The sequence below is a fragment of the Loxodonta africana genome, chromosome 12, assembly GCF_030014295.1.
Source record: "Loxodonta africana isolate mLoxAfr1 chromosome 12, mLoxAfr1.hap2, whole genome shotgun sequence".
Taxonomy (NCBI): Eukaryota; Metazoa; Chordata; class Mammalia; order Proboscidea; family Elephantidae; genus Loxodonta; species Loxodonta africana.
In genome coordinates, this window is record NC_087353.1 from 63,191,867 (window position 1) to 63,206,683 (window position 14,817).

Genomic DNA, 14,817 nt, shown 5'->3' on the forward strand with positions numbered 1-14,817 from the left:
AACCAATGTTACTGAACAACTTGTGTAGAAATTATTGAATTGGAACCTTAACTGCTGTGTAAACCTTCAGTGAAAACACAATAAAGTTATTATTAAAAAAAAAAAAGTTGGTGGCTTTTGGTTTTTTGGCAAGGGGGAGATTGGACAGCTGTAAAGTTTGATATGCCTGACAGTATCCATGTGGAGGTAACCAGGAGTCAGTTCAACAAGAACCTGGGCTGAAGGCAGAGATAGTATGAGAGCCAAGGAACTGGAGCTGACGATAGAGAAGATACAGACCATAGTTGGAGACTGAACCAAGGAGGGGCCAGCAAAGTCAGCTGTCTCCAGCAGGCCCCTGATCCATCTACCCAGTCACTCCATCCCAGTACCCGCTTTACTTTTTTTGTGGCATTAACCACCATTTGCAATAGCCACAACTATTCGTTTATACAGCGACGTGGGCAGAAATCTAAGAGGTCCCCCATGACCTTCTCCCAGACTTCACATAAAAGGCAGAAGAAATTTTGCAGATGTAATTAAGGTTACTAATCAGTTGACTAAGGAGCCCTGGTGGCACAGTGGTTAAAGCACTCAACTGCTAACCTAAAGGCTGGCGGTTTGAACCTACCAGCCACTCAGATGGAGAAAGACCTGGTGATCTGCACTTACAAAGGTTACAGCCTAGGAAACCCTACAGGGCAGTTTTACTCCTTTCTATAGAGTCGGTATGAGTCAGAATCGACAGCAACGAGTTTATTTTGTTTTGTTTCTTAATTTAGTTGACTAGGAGCCCCGGTGGCATGACAGTTAAGTGCTCGGCTGCTAATGGAATCCACCCAGCAGCTCTGCTGGAGAAGGACCTGGAATCTGCTCCCATAAAGATTACAGCCAAAAAAATCCTAAGGGGCAGTTCTACTCTGTCAAAGGAGTCGCCATGAGTCATAATGGATTGGACAGCACCCAACAACAACAACTACAATCAGTTGACAATAAACAAAAAAACCAAACCCAGTGCCATCGAGTCAATTCCGACTTATAGCAACACTATAGGACAGAGTAGAACTGCCCCGTAGAGTTTCCAAGGAGCGTCTGGCGGATTCGAACTGCCGACCCTTTGGTTAGCAGCCGTAGCACTTAACCACTATGCCACCAGGGTTTCCCAGTTGACAATAAGACAGGAAAATTATCCAGTTGGGTCTAACCTATCACTCAACTTTTTAAAAGCAAAGAGTTTTCTCTGGCTGGTGGCAGAAGAGAAAGTCAGAGAGATGGAAGAGGAATTCTCCATTAGTGAGATGGAGGGGCTTCAGGGAAGGACTCTCTAGAGAGAAGCCTCTAGAAGCTAAGAGTGCCCCCCAACCCCTACCCCAGTCAACCAGAAACCAAACCTATTGCTGTCAAGTCAATTCTGACTTATAGTGACCCTATTTAGGAAACCTTGGTGGCATAGCGGTTAAGTGCTACGGCTGCTAACCAAGGGGTCGGCAGTTTGATCCCATCAGGCGCCCCTTGGAAACTCTGTGGGGCAGTTCTACTTTGTCCTATAGGGTCACTATGAGTCGTAATCGACTCGATGGCAATGAGTTTGGTTTTTTTTTTTTTTTTAATAGGACAGAGTAGAACTGCCCTATAGGGTTTCCAAGGAGCATTTGGTAGATTCAAACTGCCGACCTTTTGGTTAGCTGCCGAGCTCCTAACCACTTTGCCACCAAGCCTCCAATAGACTGCAAGACAACAGGGGCCTCAGAAGTGAATTCTGCCAAGAGCCTGAATGAGCTTGGAAGTGGATTCTTCCCCAGGGCTCCAGATGAAAGCCCAACCCTTGACTTTGGCCCTACGAGACCTTAAACCCACCTGAATTTCTGACCTACAGAACTGTGAGATCGGAAATAAGTCTTTTTTAAGCCACTAAATTTGTGGTAATTTATTATGCAGCACTAGGAAACGAAGACATGGAAATATGTCTCCCCTTTTAGAAGCATCTTGAAGGTAGAAACTGCAGTACCTAGCACAGTGCCTGGTACATAGTAGATGCTGAATAAATATGTGTTGAATGAATGATTTCACCTCAGTTAATGCTTACTAGTCAGAATCCACTAGACTGCAACGGATTTGAGTTTTTCTTTGTTTTCGTTTTTCTTAATTTTACTAAGAGTCCCTGGGTGGTGTAAACAGTTAATGCGCTTGGCTGCCAACTGAAAGGTTGGCAGTTCAAGTCCACTCAGAGGCACCTCAGAAGAAAGGCCTGGTGATCTACTTCTAAAAAATCAGCTACTGAAAACCCTGTGGAGCACAGTTCTACTCAGACATGCACGGGGTCGCCTGAGTCAGAACAGACTGGACGGCAACTGGTTTTGGTTTTAATATTTTACCAGCTGCTTGCTAGGAGCTAAGGGCTGTCTGGGATGCGAAGGTGGGAATGACTGTGCCTGCTTGTTTTCAAGGCCTTTCCCAAAGAGTCAATAAGTCAGCACTTCTGTGCTTCTTCCTGCCTTGCCCATATCTCTAACCATTTCCTCCGTACCACTGAGGAGTGGATGGTAGGTGGAAGGTTCGCTTCTAGGCCACCATGGATACTAGAAAAGCAATGCCAGTGTCCTTCTGAGGCCTAGTAAGAAGGCTCAGATTCGATTCTTTCAGAGGGCTCTGCTAGCCTGTTTTTTTCTTCCCCTGGTGGAGTTATGTCCGCATTAAATATCAAGCCCATTTGCACGCAGAAGGAGTTTGTTAGGAACAACTCCGCAGAAGACGCTGAGTAATGCCTGCTTCCTGAGCTTGCATGCCAGATGCCTCTAAAGGACGTGGAGATCTCTGAAGGGGAAGATTACTTGGGGCGCTCTTCCTGACACTGCCAACGTTTTAAAGTTCATAACCCCTACTCTGGTTCAGACACTGGGGACCTAGGAGGGAAGGTAGAACCAGGGAGATGGGAGTCATCAGAGAATCTGACTTGTCATTAGATAAAATTAGGTAATAGCCAATAAAGAGCAGGGAGGCGCCACCCTATCGTTTGCTGCTCCTGGGGCCCGAGCCATGACTTGGCATAAACAGTCAGTTGGCTTTTCTTGAGCACCAGAATGTTTATCTACCTGGAAGCTATTGGTCAGGGTCTAAAATAATTTAATGAAAATGTCAGAGCAGAAATGAAAATAAAAGCCTTTTTTTTTCTTCAAGATAACTAAATTTGTAAATAATCCATACCTAGAAAAATAACCTAATCCTATTGTATGATCCCACTTATATGAAATATCTTGATTAGGCAAGTGTAGAGAGATCAAAGTTTACTAATAGTTACCAGCGGCAGTTATGAGTCAGAACTGACTTGACAGCACCTAACAACAACAACTTATTCTGTGCCAGGCACTGTGCCACTTTGAGGTTAATCAATAGCAAAAACAGTGTGGCTCTGTCTAAGATACAACTATTGGTCTCTACTCATCTAGAGCAAAAGAGAAAGAAGGAAACCAAGACTCAAAGAAGAAACTTCTCTACAGGATTGATAGCCCACATAAACCATGGCCTCATCTATCCTGAGACTAGAAGAACTAGTTGGTGCCCGGCTACCACTACCAACTATTCTGACCAGGGACACAATAGATGGTCCTGGATAGAATGGAAGAAAAATGTAGAACAAAACTCAAATTCTTAAAAAAGACCAGACTTATTGGACCGGTAGAGACTAGAGGAACCCCTGAGACTATCGCCCTGAGATACCCTTTAAACTTTGTAGTGAAACCACACTCAGAGGTCACCTTTCAGCTAAATAACATACTGGCTCATAAAAAAAACAATATCACTCCTGAGTACTGCGCTTCTTTAAAAAAATCATCTGTATGAGCTCAAACTGTCAACACTTACCCTAAAGCAAAGATGAGAAAGTAATGGGAGAAGGGGGACAGGGAAGCTAGATTAATGGAAACAGAATAACCAAAACAGAAATAATGAGAATGTTGAAACACTGTGAAAAATGTAAACAATGTCACTGAACAATATGTATAGAATGTTAAATGGAACCTAATTTGCTGTGTAAACTTTCACCAAAAACACAATAAAATATTAGAAAACAAAACACAGTGTGGCTAATTGAAGCTACCACCATTCATCTGTCATTTGTCGTACTGTGGTGGCTTGCTTGTTTCTGTGATGCTGGAAGCTATGCCACTAGTATTCCAAATACCAACAGGGTCACTCAGGGTGGATAGATTCTAGCAGAGCTTCCAGACCAAGACAGACTAGGAAGAAAGGCCTGGCAAGGTACTTCTGAAAATCAGCTAGTGAAAATCTTATGGATCATAACAGAATATTGTCTGGTAAACTGCTGAGAGATAAGCCCCCTAGGTTCAAAGGCTCTTAAAATACACAATGGCCTCAATAACAGACTCGAGCATACCAATGATCATGAAGACGGCATGGGGCCAGGCAACGTCTCATTCTGTTGTCCACGGGGTCACCATGAGTCACAGCCGACTTGAAGACAACTAATAACAATTAAAGCCAGGTCACATGACCAACATTCTTCTTCGTATTGGGAAAGGAGACACAGCAAAATGTTAATGCGAACTCTTTGCTGGGTGTGTGCGTAGATGTTGGGGTCTCGTTTATTTTTAAAAAACAGCTCACAAAGACACAGTAATAAGAGACAGTGAAATAAGGTCTGTGGCCAGTAGTGGGTTTTTTTCCCCTTTTGATTTTTGTTTTCAGGAAAATTAGTCAAACCATTTCCCACTTCTCTTGGCCAGACCCACGAAAGGGATAAGACTCTGAAACAATGGAATATTGTCAATCTTGAGAATTTGAAAAAAAATAAAATTAGATGCTCACTTAAATAGAACTCACTATGAGCCAGGGACTTTTTAATGCGTTTCACATGTATCAACTCATTTAATGTTTACAATCTACGAGGCGCCTGCCTTTATTATCCCATTTTATGGGCAGGTAACTGAGTCAGTCACAAAGTTAAGTAGCTTGCTCAAGGTCACACAACTAGGAAAAGAACCCTAATTTGAACCTCAGCAGCCTTGCTATTAGCTGCCTTCAAGTTAGCCCCTGACTCTGGGTGACCCCATGTACAACGGGATCGAACCACTGTGACCCACAGGGTTTTCACTGGCTGATTTTCAGAAGCAGATCATCAGGGGTTTCTTCCTAGTCCATCTTAGTCTGGAAGCACCACTGAAGCCTGTTCAGCATCGTATCAACAGGCAGGCCTTCCCTGACAGATGGGTGGTGGTTACGTACAAGGTGTATTACCTGAGAATTGAACCTGGGTCTTCTGCATGGAAGGCGAGAATTCTACCACTGAACCACCAATGCCTCATAAAGTATTCACTTTCGGCCCTTTAAAGAAAGTTTGCCGACCTCTGCTCTACTGTTTAAATGTGTTAGTGTGTACATGTAGCACTCTTTTAAGTAATAATATGAACACTTGAAGGAAGCACACACCAAAGCCTTAGCGTTGGAGCTAGGGGAACCTTGGAGATGGTTCCATTTTACAGATGAGAAGACTGAGATCCAAGGAGGTAAATGGAGTTACCCAAGGCTTTGGGGTGGGTATGATGGTTAAGATTGTGTGTCAACTTCACTGGGCCACGATTCTCAGTGTTTATATGTAATCACGCCCATGATTGAATCTGCTGTGAGTAGTCAATCAGTTGAAAGGGAATTTCCTTGAGGGTATGGCCTGCATCCAAATATAAGCAGAACTTCTGGCTTCTCTGCTCACCCTGGGTCCTACCCTGCCTCATGTTTGTCTGACCTCTGGCTCTTGGGACTTGAGCTATAGGCTTATCTGCAGATCTTGGAATTCTACGATCTTCATAGCCTGAGAGCAGGAGCACTGTTCTCCAACCTGCCAATCTTGAGTTCACCAGCCCCTGAAGCTACATGAATTGAGAGAAACCTCTGTCCTGATACACGGACTTGGGACGTTTCAGCCTCTACAATTGCATGAGCCATTTCCTTGATATAAATTTCTCTCTATATATATTTATACACTTTACTGGTTTTGCTTCTCTAGAGAACCCAGCCTAAGACAGTGGGCTACTGGTCGAGAATCCAGGTGGCCCTCATTTGAGACCTCCACTGCACGATCACTTCTCTTGGTTGCCTCCACAGGTGGAGACAGCAGGCTCCCTGGGTTCCACCAGAGCGGGTGGTATAAGACCTTTACTTCCTTTGCCCCTCTTCCCCCAGGGTCACAGGACTGTCCAGCACTTTCTGAGCCAGCATTACAGAAGTCGCCCTATAGCAGTTTCTCAGAGTTCCAAGGCCATTTGCATCATCCCCAGGAAAGGCTTAAAGATTCCCCATCCCATCCAGAGAGTCTATTTCACTAGGTTCAAGGTGGGCCCCAAGGAGCCGCTGCTTAAAGACCTGTCAGTTTGCTCCCATAAAGATTATAGCCTAGAAAACCCTAAGGGGCAGTTCTACTCTTTGACATGGGGTCACTATGAGTCAGAATCGACTTGATGGCACCCAACAACGATAACAGGGTGGGCCCCCGTTGCCATCAAGTCAGCTCTGACTCACGGCGGCCCCATGTGTTCCACAGGGCTTTCAATGGCTGATTTTTTGGAAGTAAATTGTAGGAACTTTCCTCTGCGGTGCCTCTCAGTGGGCTTGAACTTCCATACTTTCGGTTGGCAGCCAGCTGCGTTAACTATTTGCACCACCCAGAGACTCCTCTGCCTGACCTGTGTGGGACACGTGCCTAGTAAGATGCAAAACATCGGCAAATGCCAACTAAGGAGGGTCTCCATTCTGCCTCCTGAGCATACCAGGTATCTGATGTTATTGCATAATTACAGCTCTACACATCCATCTCCTTTTCTAGGTGATGAACCCTTTTGAGGACAGGATTATGTCTTATTCATTCTTTTTAATCCCCCCTTAAAACTTAGCCCAAAATAAAGCCTGAACTGAACTGGGATACATGTATAATTTAATTTTTCATTATGGACAATCTCTAACATATACAAAAATAAACAGCATAGGATAACGAACCTTGTCATCCAGATGTAAACGCTTAACGTGCTTGCCCACTAACTGAAAGGTTGGAGATCCAAGTCTACCCAGAGAATCTACCTCAGAAGGAAGGCCTGGCCATGTATTTCTGAAAAACCAGCCATTGAAAACCTTATGAAGCACAGTTCTTGTGAGTCACCACAAGTCAGAGTTGACTGACTCGAATCAACTAGGTTTTGGGTGGGCCCAGGATCAGCATTTTTTTCAAGTGCTATCTGGAGATGGAAATCCTGGTGGCACAGTGGTCAAGTGCTATAGCTGCTAACCAAAAGATCGGCAGTTCGAGTCCACCAAGTGCTCCTTGGAAACTCTATGGGGCAATTCCACTGTGTCCTATAGGGTCGCTATGAGTCGGGATCGACTCGACAGCAGTGGGTTTGGTTTTGTTTTGGATTATCTGGAGATAATGACTCACACTGCTTTGTAGCCTGATGTGACTTGTTGGTTTCCAGAAAGACCCTCAAAGAGATGGATTGACACAGTAGCTGCAACGGCAGGCTCAAACCTAGCAAGGATTGTGAGGACGGCGCAGAACCAGGCAGTGTTTTGTTCTGTTGTATGTGGGATCACTATGAGTTGGAATCAACTCGACAGCACCTACCAACAACAGCAACGCCCTCACAATAGACGAAGCCGAGGTGGTGGCCACTTAGATGTCTGGGATCATTATAGCAGTTCAAGTTTGATGGGTGCTACTTGCCAGGCCCTGTTCTGGTGCTTTCCATGCATGCATTCATCCAAATGTCATAATGCCCTATGAACAGACCCACAGCTTCTGTAGTGTGCAGGTACGTGAAGCGGGGGAGTGGATCCATGGTTGCCAGGGATTGGGTGAGGAGAATGCTGGACTGCAGAGGGGGCACACCAGGGAATACTTGGAGCGATGCAACTATATGTTTCTGCTAGTGAGGTGGGGGGCACAAGACCCCATACATTCCTCAAAACCCATAGAACCTTATATCACAAAGAGTGGACTTTAACATATGCAAATTAAAAAAAAATCAATGAGGTGAGGGGGGACTCCAGAATGGAAAGCAAACTGTGACACAGGACTTGAACTGTACCGCAAATGTGTGACGTAGCCTCACTAAGGAGGTAGGGGAAAAGGTGCTGACCTAAGTAACTCTGGAAAATGGTATTTTGAATGCAAACTATAAAGCTAAAAATGAAAATAAGTATATGTTTTTTTTTTAAGTGAGAGGAGGGCTGTAATCCCCAAGACCTCCTAGGCAGGCTTGCTTCTGGCACAAAAGGCCCACCCAGCCAAGGCCTAAGGGTCACGTCTGCCCAGAGAGGCACCTCTTTGTAATTTACACAGAGATGCTATATAGGCTAGAGTGGACCCTGCCTATAAACTTGAAACTATTTTTATATTAGGAGCCCTGATGGCACAGTGGTTTAAGGGCTTGGCTGCTAACTGAAAGGCTGGCAGTTTGAGCCCACCAGCCGCTCTTCAGGAGAAACATGTGGCAGCCTACTTCCATAAAGATTCACAGCCCTGGAAACCTTATGGGGCAGTTCTGCTCTGTCCTTTAGGGTCGCTATGAGTTGGAATCGACTTGATGGCAGTGGGTTTGGTTTTTGGTTATTATATTATTATCCCCATTTTACTAATGCAGAACTCAAGGCAGCAAAAGGGTAACTTAACCAAAAATCGATCCCGTAAGAAGCAGAACCGCAATGTCAACTCCGGAAACACACCAAATGTACATCCACAAATGAACGGATAAATAAAATATGGTCTATTCCAGTCAAAGCACCTCACATGCAGCCATGACCCATCTGTCGGTGGAGGCTTGCATGTTGCTAGGATGCTGAACATGTTTTCATCAGAGCTTCCAGACATAGGCAGACTAGGAAGAAAGGCCCGGCAATCTACTTCCAAAAACCAGCCAGTGAAAACCCTATGGATCCCCTGAGACAATCTTTAAATCTTAAACCAAAAACATCCCCTGAAGTCATCTTAAAACCGAGCAAAAGTTTAGTTCGACTGGTAAAAAAGGCCTGCTTTGAGCACTATGCTCTTTTAAGAGCTGTCTAGGTGGGATCAAATTGACAACAGCAGCTTGAAAGATTAGATAGGAACCTTAGGAGACAGTGAGTTTATGTGGATGGGGGAGGAACAACTCAGAAAAGTATGGTGAGAATGGTAGCACAACTTGAAGAATGCAATCAATGTCACTGAGCTATACATGTAGAAATTGTTGAATTGATGTATGTTCTGTGTATATTCTCGAGAACAAAAAATAAAATCAATTAAAAAAAAATCCTGTAAATCCGAACAGCCCGATCCACAATTGGTCATGAGGATGGGGCAGGACCTTTCCATTGTGCGTGCAATCAACATGAGTCAGAGCCAACTGGATAGCAGCTAACAACCACTTCCGAACAATGGAATATTATTCAGCAATTAAGAATAATGAAGTTCTGATGCCTGCTACAATATGGATGAACCTTGAAAACATTACGCTATGTGAAAGATGCCAGACACAAAAGGGCGCAAATTATATGATTCCATTTCTATGCAATGTTATGGGCAAGTTTGTAGAGACAGAAAAGGAGCCCTGGTGGTGCAGTGGTTAAGCACTTGGCTGCTAACTGAAAGGTTGGCGGTTCAAACCCACCAGCCACTCCATGGGAGAAAGATATGGCAGTCTGCTTTCTTAAAGATTATAGCCTTGGAAACCCTGTAGGGCAATTCTACTCTGTCCTACAGGACCGCTATGAGTTGGAATTGACTTGATGGCAAATGGGTTTGGTATAGAGACAGTAGACTAGTGGTTGCCTAGGACTTGGGGAATTGGGGAAAACGGGGGTGGGTTACTGCTAATGGGCATGGTTTTTTGAGGAGGGTACTGAAAATATTCTAAAATTGACTGCGGTGATGATTGCACAACTGTGTGAAGACACTAAAAACAATGGAATTATACACTTTAAAATTGGTGAATTGTATGATATATGAATCACCTCAATAGAGTTATTTAAGGGGAAAAAAGAAATTCAATTCTGACAGCCTGAATCAAAGCCAGACCGGAGCTCTTAACAGTCACACCGGGTGGCCTTCACCCAGGCAGGCCTGTCAGTATTTCCAAACCCACATCCAGAGGAAACCTTAAATTCATAGTCTGCACTGCGTTAATATAAACAAGCATTGTCTTTCTTGTCCCCTCTCTACCAGGCGCTTTTCTTATATTAACTCCACTCTTATAACAGCAAGCAGGTTATGTTCCAGGCTACCACATTCTTTGAGAGGGTTGTGTTCCTGAAGACTTGGCATAGTTTCTGAAAAAAATTTATTGTGGTAAAATATATGTAACAAAAAGTTTGCCATTTGATGCCAGACTTTCTGGAGCCAAGGAGACTGGATGAACCCCTGAAACTACTGCCCTGAAATAGTCTTTAAAACTCAAACCAAGAATATCGCCCGAAGTTTTCTTAAAACCAAACAATGGTTTAGCTTAACTAGTAAGAAGTCTACTTGCATATTATGCTCTTTTAAGAACCATTTGCATGGCCCATCAGTGGATGGAAAAAAAAAAAAAAAACCCGCTGCTGTCAAGTCAATTCTGACTCACAGCGACCCTATAGGACAGAGTAGAACTGCCCCATAGAGTTTCCAAGGAGCACCTGGTGGATTCGAACTTCCAACCCTTTGGTTAGCAGCTATAGCACTTAGCCACTATGCCACCAGGGTTTCCATCAGCGGATGAGTGGATAAACAAAATACGGTGCATACAAGCAATGGAATACTACACAAGGATAAAGAATAATGATGAGTCTACAAAACATCTTACAACAGGGATGAATCTGGAGGACATTATGCTGCATGAAATAAATCACAAAATGACAAATATCATATGATACCACTTTTATAAAAAGTCCAGAATAGTTATACACACACAGAAAGTGACGTTCTTAGATGGTTACTAGGGGTGGAAGAAGGAGGGAGGGGGAATCACTCACTAGACAGTAGACAATTATCAATTCTGGTGATGGGAAAGGCAATGCAAAATATGCGGGAAAATAGCCCAACTTGATCAAGGTAAATGAAGACACTGAGAGGTACACAAGAATAAAGGACGGCTTTTTGCTAACCAAAAGGTCGGCAGTTCGAATCCGCCAGGCGCTCCTTGGAAACTCTATGGGGCAGTTCTACTCTGTCCTATAGGGTTGCTATGAGTCGGGATCGACTCGGCAGCAATGGGCTTGGTTTTTGGTATAGTAAATGCTATAACATATACAATTTTGCAACAACAGTAATAACAAGCAAAAAAAATACGTGAGTAGTTACATAGGTAAATACATATGTGGAAAGGTATACAGGAGTATATGCATGTGCATATATAGGTATATTTGTGGGCATATGCATATACATGTTTTTAGGTGCTGTATATATATATATATTCATATATACAATAAAGCACATGGGGAAACAGTTAGGGATACCCCTAGACATGCCCAAACACTTCATGGGATTGATTTACTGGGTTTGAAGGCTCAGGACCATAGTCTCAGGGGACAACTAGGTCAACTGGCATAATTTAGTGCATAAAGATAATGTGCTACATCCTAGTTTGGTGAGTAGCATCTGTAGTCTTAAAAGCTTACGAGCAGCCATCTAAGATACAACTACTGGTCTCTTCTTGTCTGAAGCAAAGGAGAGTGAAGGAAACCAAAGACTCAAGAAGAAATTAGTCCACAGGACTAATGGCCCACGTGAACCATAGCCTTTTCTAGCCTGAGACAAGAACTAGATGGTGCCTGGCTACCACCACCAATTGCTCTGACCAGAGACACAACAGGAGGTCTTGGTGAGAATGGGAGAAAAATGTAAAATGAAACTCAAATTAATAACAAAGACCAGACTTACTGGACTGATGCAGACTAGAGGAACCCCTGAGACTATCACCCTAAAGTGTCCTTTTAACCTGAAACTGAAGCTACTCCCGGAGGTCATCTTTTAGTCGAATAATAGATTGGCCTATAAAATAAATAATAATACCTGCGAGGGAGATGCTCCTTTAAACAATCAACTATACGAGACCAAAGGGTCAGTGTTTACCCAAAAGCAAAAACGAGAAGGCAAGGAGGGGCAGGGAGGCTGGATGCATGGGGCAGGTGGGGTGGAAATGGTGAGAGGGCTGGTACATTGTGGGGATTACAACCAATGTCATGGAACAATTTGTGTATGAACTGTTGAATGGGAATCTAATTCACTGTGTAAACTTTCAACTAAAACAGAATAAAATAGTCCAGAAAAAAGAGAGAAATATCTACGTGGGATCAAATTGACAACACAACTCAAAAGATTTAGATAGGAACCTTAGGAGGCAGTGAATTTATGTTAATGATGGAGGAACAACTCAGAAAAGGAGATGAGAATGGTTGCACAACTTGAAGAACGTGATCAGTGATACTGAATTGTACATGTAGAAACTGTTGAATTGGTGGATGTTTTGCTGTGTTTGGAGCTGTGGTGGCAGAGTGGTTAAGGACTCAGCTGCTAACCAGAAGGTTGGCAGTTTGAATCTACCAGCTGCTCCTTGGAAACCCCGTGGGGCAGTTCTACTTTGTCCTTTAGGGTTGCTATGAGTCGGAATCGACTCGACAGCAAAGGTTTTTTTTTTTTTTTTTAATGGGACCTCTAAATAAGTGGTTTTAAGTTTGGCTTAAAAAAGAAAAGTTTCCCATCTGACTCTGGACTTTCTGGATCCAAGGGGGCTGGATGAACCCCTGAAACTATTCCCCTGAAATAATCTTTAAAACTTAAACCAAAAATACCCCCAGAAGTCTTCTTAAAACCAAACAATAGCTTAGCTTAACTAGTATAAAATGTCTGCCTTGAGCACTGTGCTCATTTAGGAACTATCTTTATGGGATCAAGTTGACAACAGCAACTGGAAAAAGTAGATAGGAAACTTAGAGGGCAGGGAGCTGATGTTAATGGGGGAGGAACAACTTGGAAAAGGAGGATGAGAATGGTTGCACAACTCACAGAATGTAATCAATGTCACTGAAGTGTACATGTAGAAACCGTTGAATATGGGTAGGCTTTGCTGTGTAGAGTCTCAACAACAACAAAATAATTTTTTTTTTAAGTTTGCCATTTTAGCCATTTTTATGTATACAACTCTGTGACATTAGTTATGTTCACCACGTTGTGGAAGCATCACCATTATACATTTCCATGAGTTTTTCATCACTCCAAACAGAAACTCGAAACTCTCCATTGCCCCGTCCTAACTACCCCTGGTAACCACTAATAGTTTGGTCTCTATGCATTTGCCTACGCTAGTCATTTCATACGAATTGGATGGTACAATATTTGCCTTTTTGTGTCTGGCTTATTTCACTCAGCATGTTTTCAGTGTTCATCCACGTCGTAGCACGTATCAACTCCATTTCTCTTTATGGCTGAGTCATATTCCTGGTGGAGCGGTGGTTAAGCACTCGGTTGCTAACCAAAAGGTCGGCGATTTGAACCCATCAATCGCTCCACAGGAGAAAGATGTGGCAGGCTGCTTCCGTAAAGATTAGTCTTAGAAACCCTATGGGGCAGTTCATCTCTGTCCTGTAGGGTCGCTATGAGTCGAAATCTACTTGACGGCAATGGATTTATTATTTTTTTTTAAGCATTATTGCACGGATGGGCCACATTCTGTTTATCCATTCATCTGATGATGGACACTCGGGTTGCTTCCCCTTTTGGCTATTGTGGAAAGTGCTGCTATGAACATTGGAGCATTCTTCCAGGGGACAGCAGCTTTAGCTTTCCTCTACATTTCAAAGGGCTCCCTAGTGGCAGCCTCTACTCCAGTCACAAACCTCTCAGTCATGCTTTTCCCTCTCTCTTCCATCCCTATCGTCATCCTGCCTCCTAGTAACTCCCAAAGTGTCCACTGCCCCGTCTGTGCCTCCCTGCCCAGGTTCAGGCCACCCTTCTTTCTCGCTCTCCCGTTTGTTTCCCCTCCACAGGGGGGTGCAACAGCTTCCTCACGGCATTCCCAGGCCTACACAGGTTCTCCACCTCTAAGCCATTTCTCCACCTAGCAGCCAGGCTGTAGTTGTTGGGTGCCATCGAATCAATTCTGACTCATAGGTGCATCACGTGACAGAGTAGAACTGTCCCATAGGGTTTTCTAGGCTGTAATCTTTATAAAAAAAAAAATTTTTTTTTTTTTTTTTAATCTTTATAGGAGCAGATCGCCTGGTCTATCTTACATGGAACCACTGGGTGGATTCTAACTGCCAACCTTTTGGTTAGCAAAACAAAAACCAAACCAAACTCACTCCCATCAAGTCAGTTCTGACTCATAGCAATCCCACAGGGTTTCCAAGGCTGTACTCTTTACAGAAGCAGGCTGCCACATCTTTCTCCCGAGGAGTGGCTGATGGGTTCAACCACCGACCTTTTGGTTAGCAGCTGAGTGCTTACCTCTTGCGTCATTAGGGCAGCCAGACCAAATCAAAATCAAGTTCATTGTCCCCAAGTGGATTCTGACTCATTGTGACCCTACAGGACAGAGCAGAACTGCCCCATAGGGTTTCCAACGCTGCAAGTTTTGTGGAAGCAGATTGTTATACCCGACCTTTCAGTTAGCAGTCGAGTACTTAACCATTGTGCCAGCAGAGCTCCGTAGCCAACCTAGCCTCCTCAAAATGCAGTTCGACAGTGGGAGGAGAAAATGAGGGTGACTGCTTAATGGTCCAGGGTTTCATTTTGGAGTGAAAGAAATGTTTTGGAACTAAATAGAGGTGAAGGTTGTAAAACATAGTGAATGTGCTAAATACCACTGAATTGTTTACCTTAAA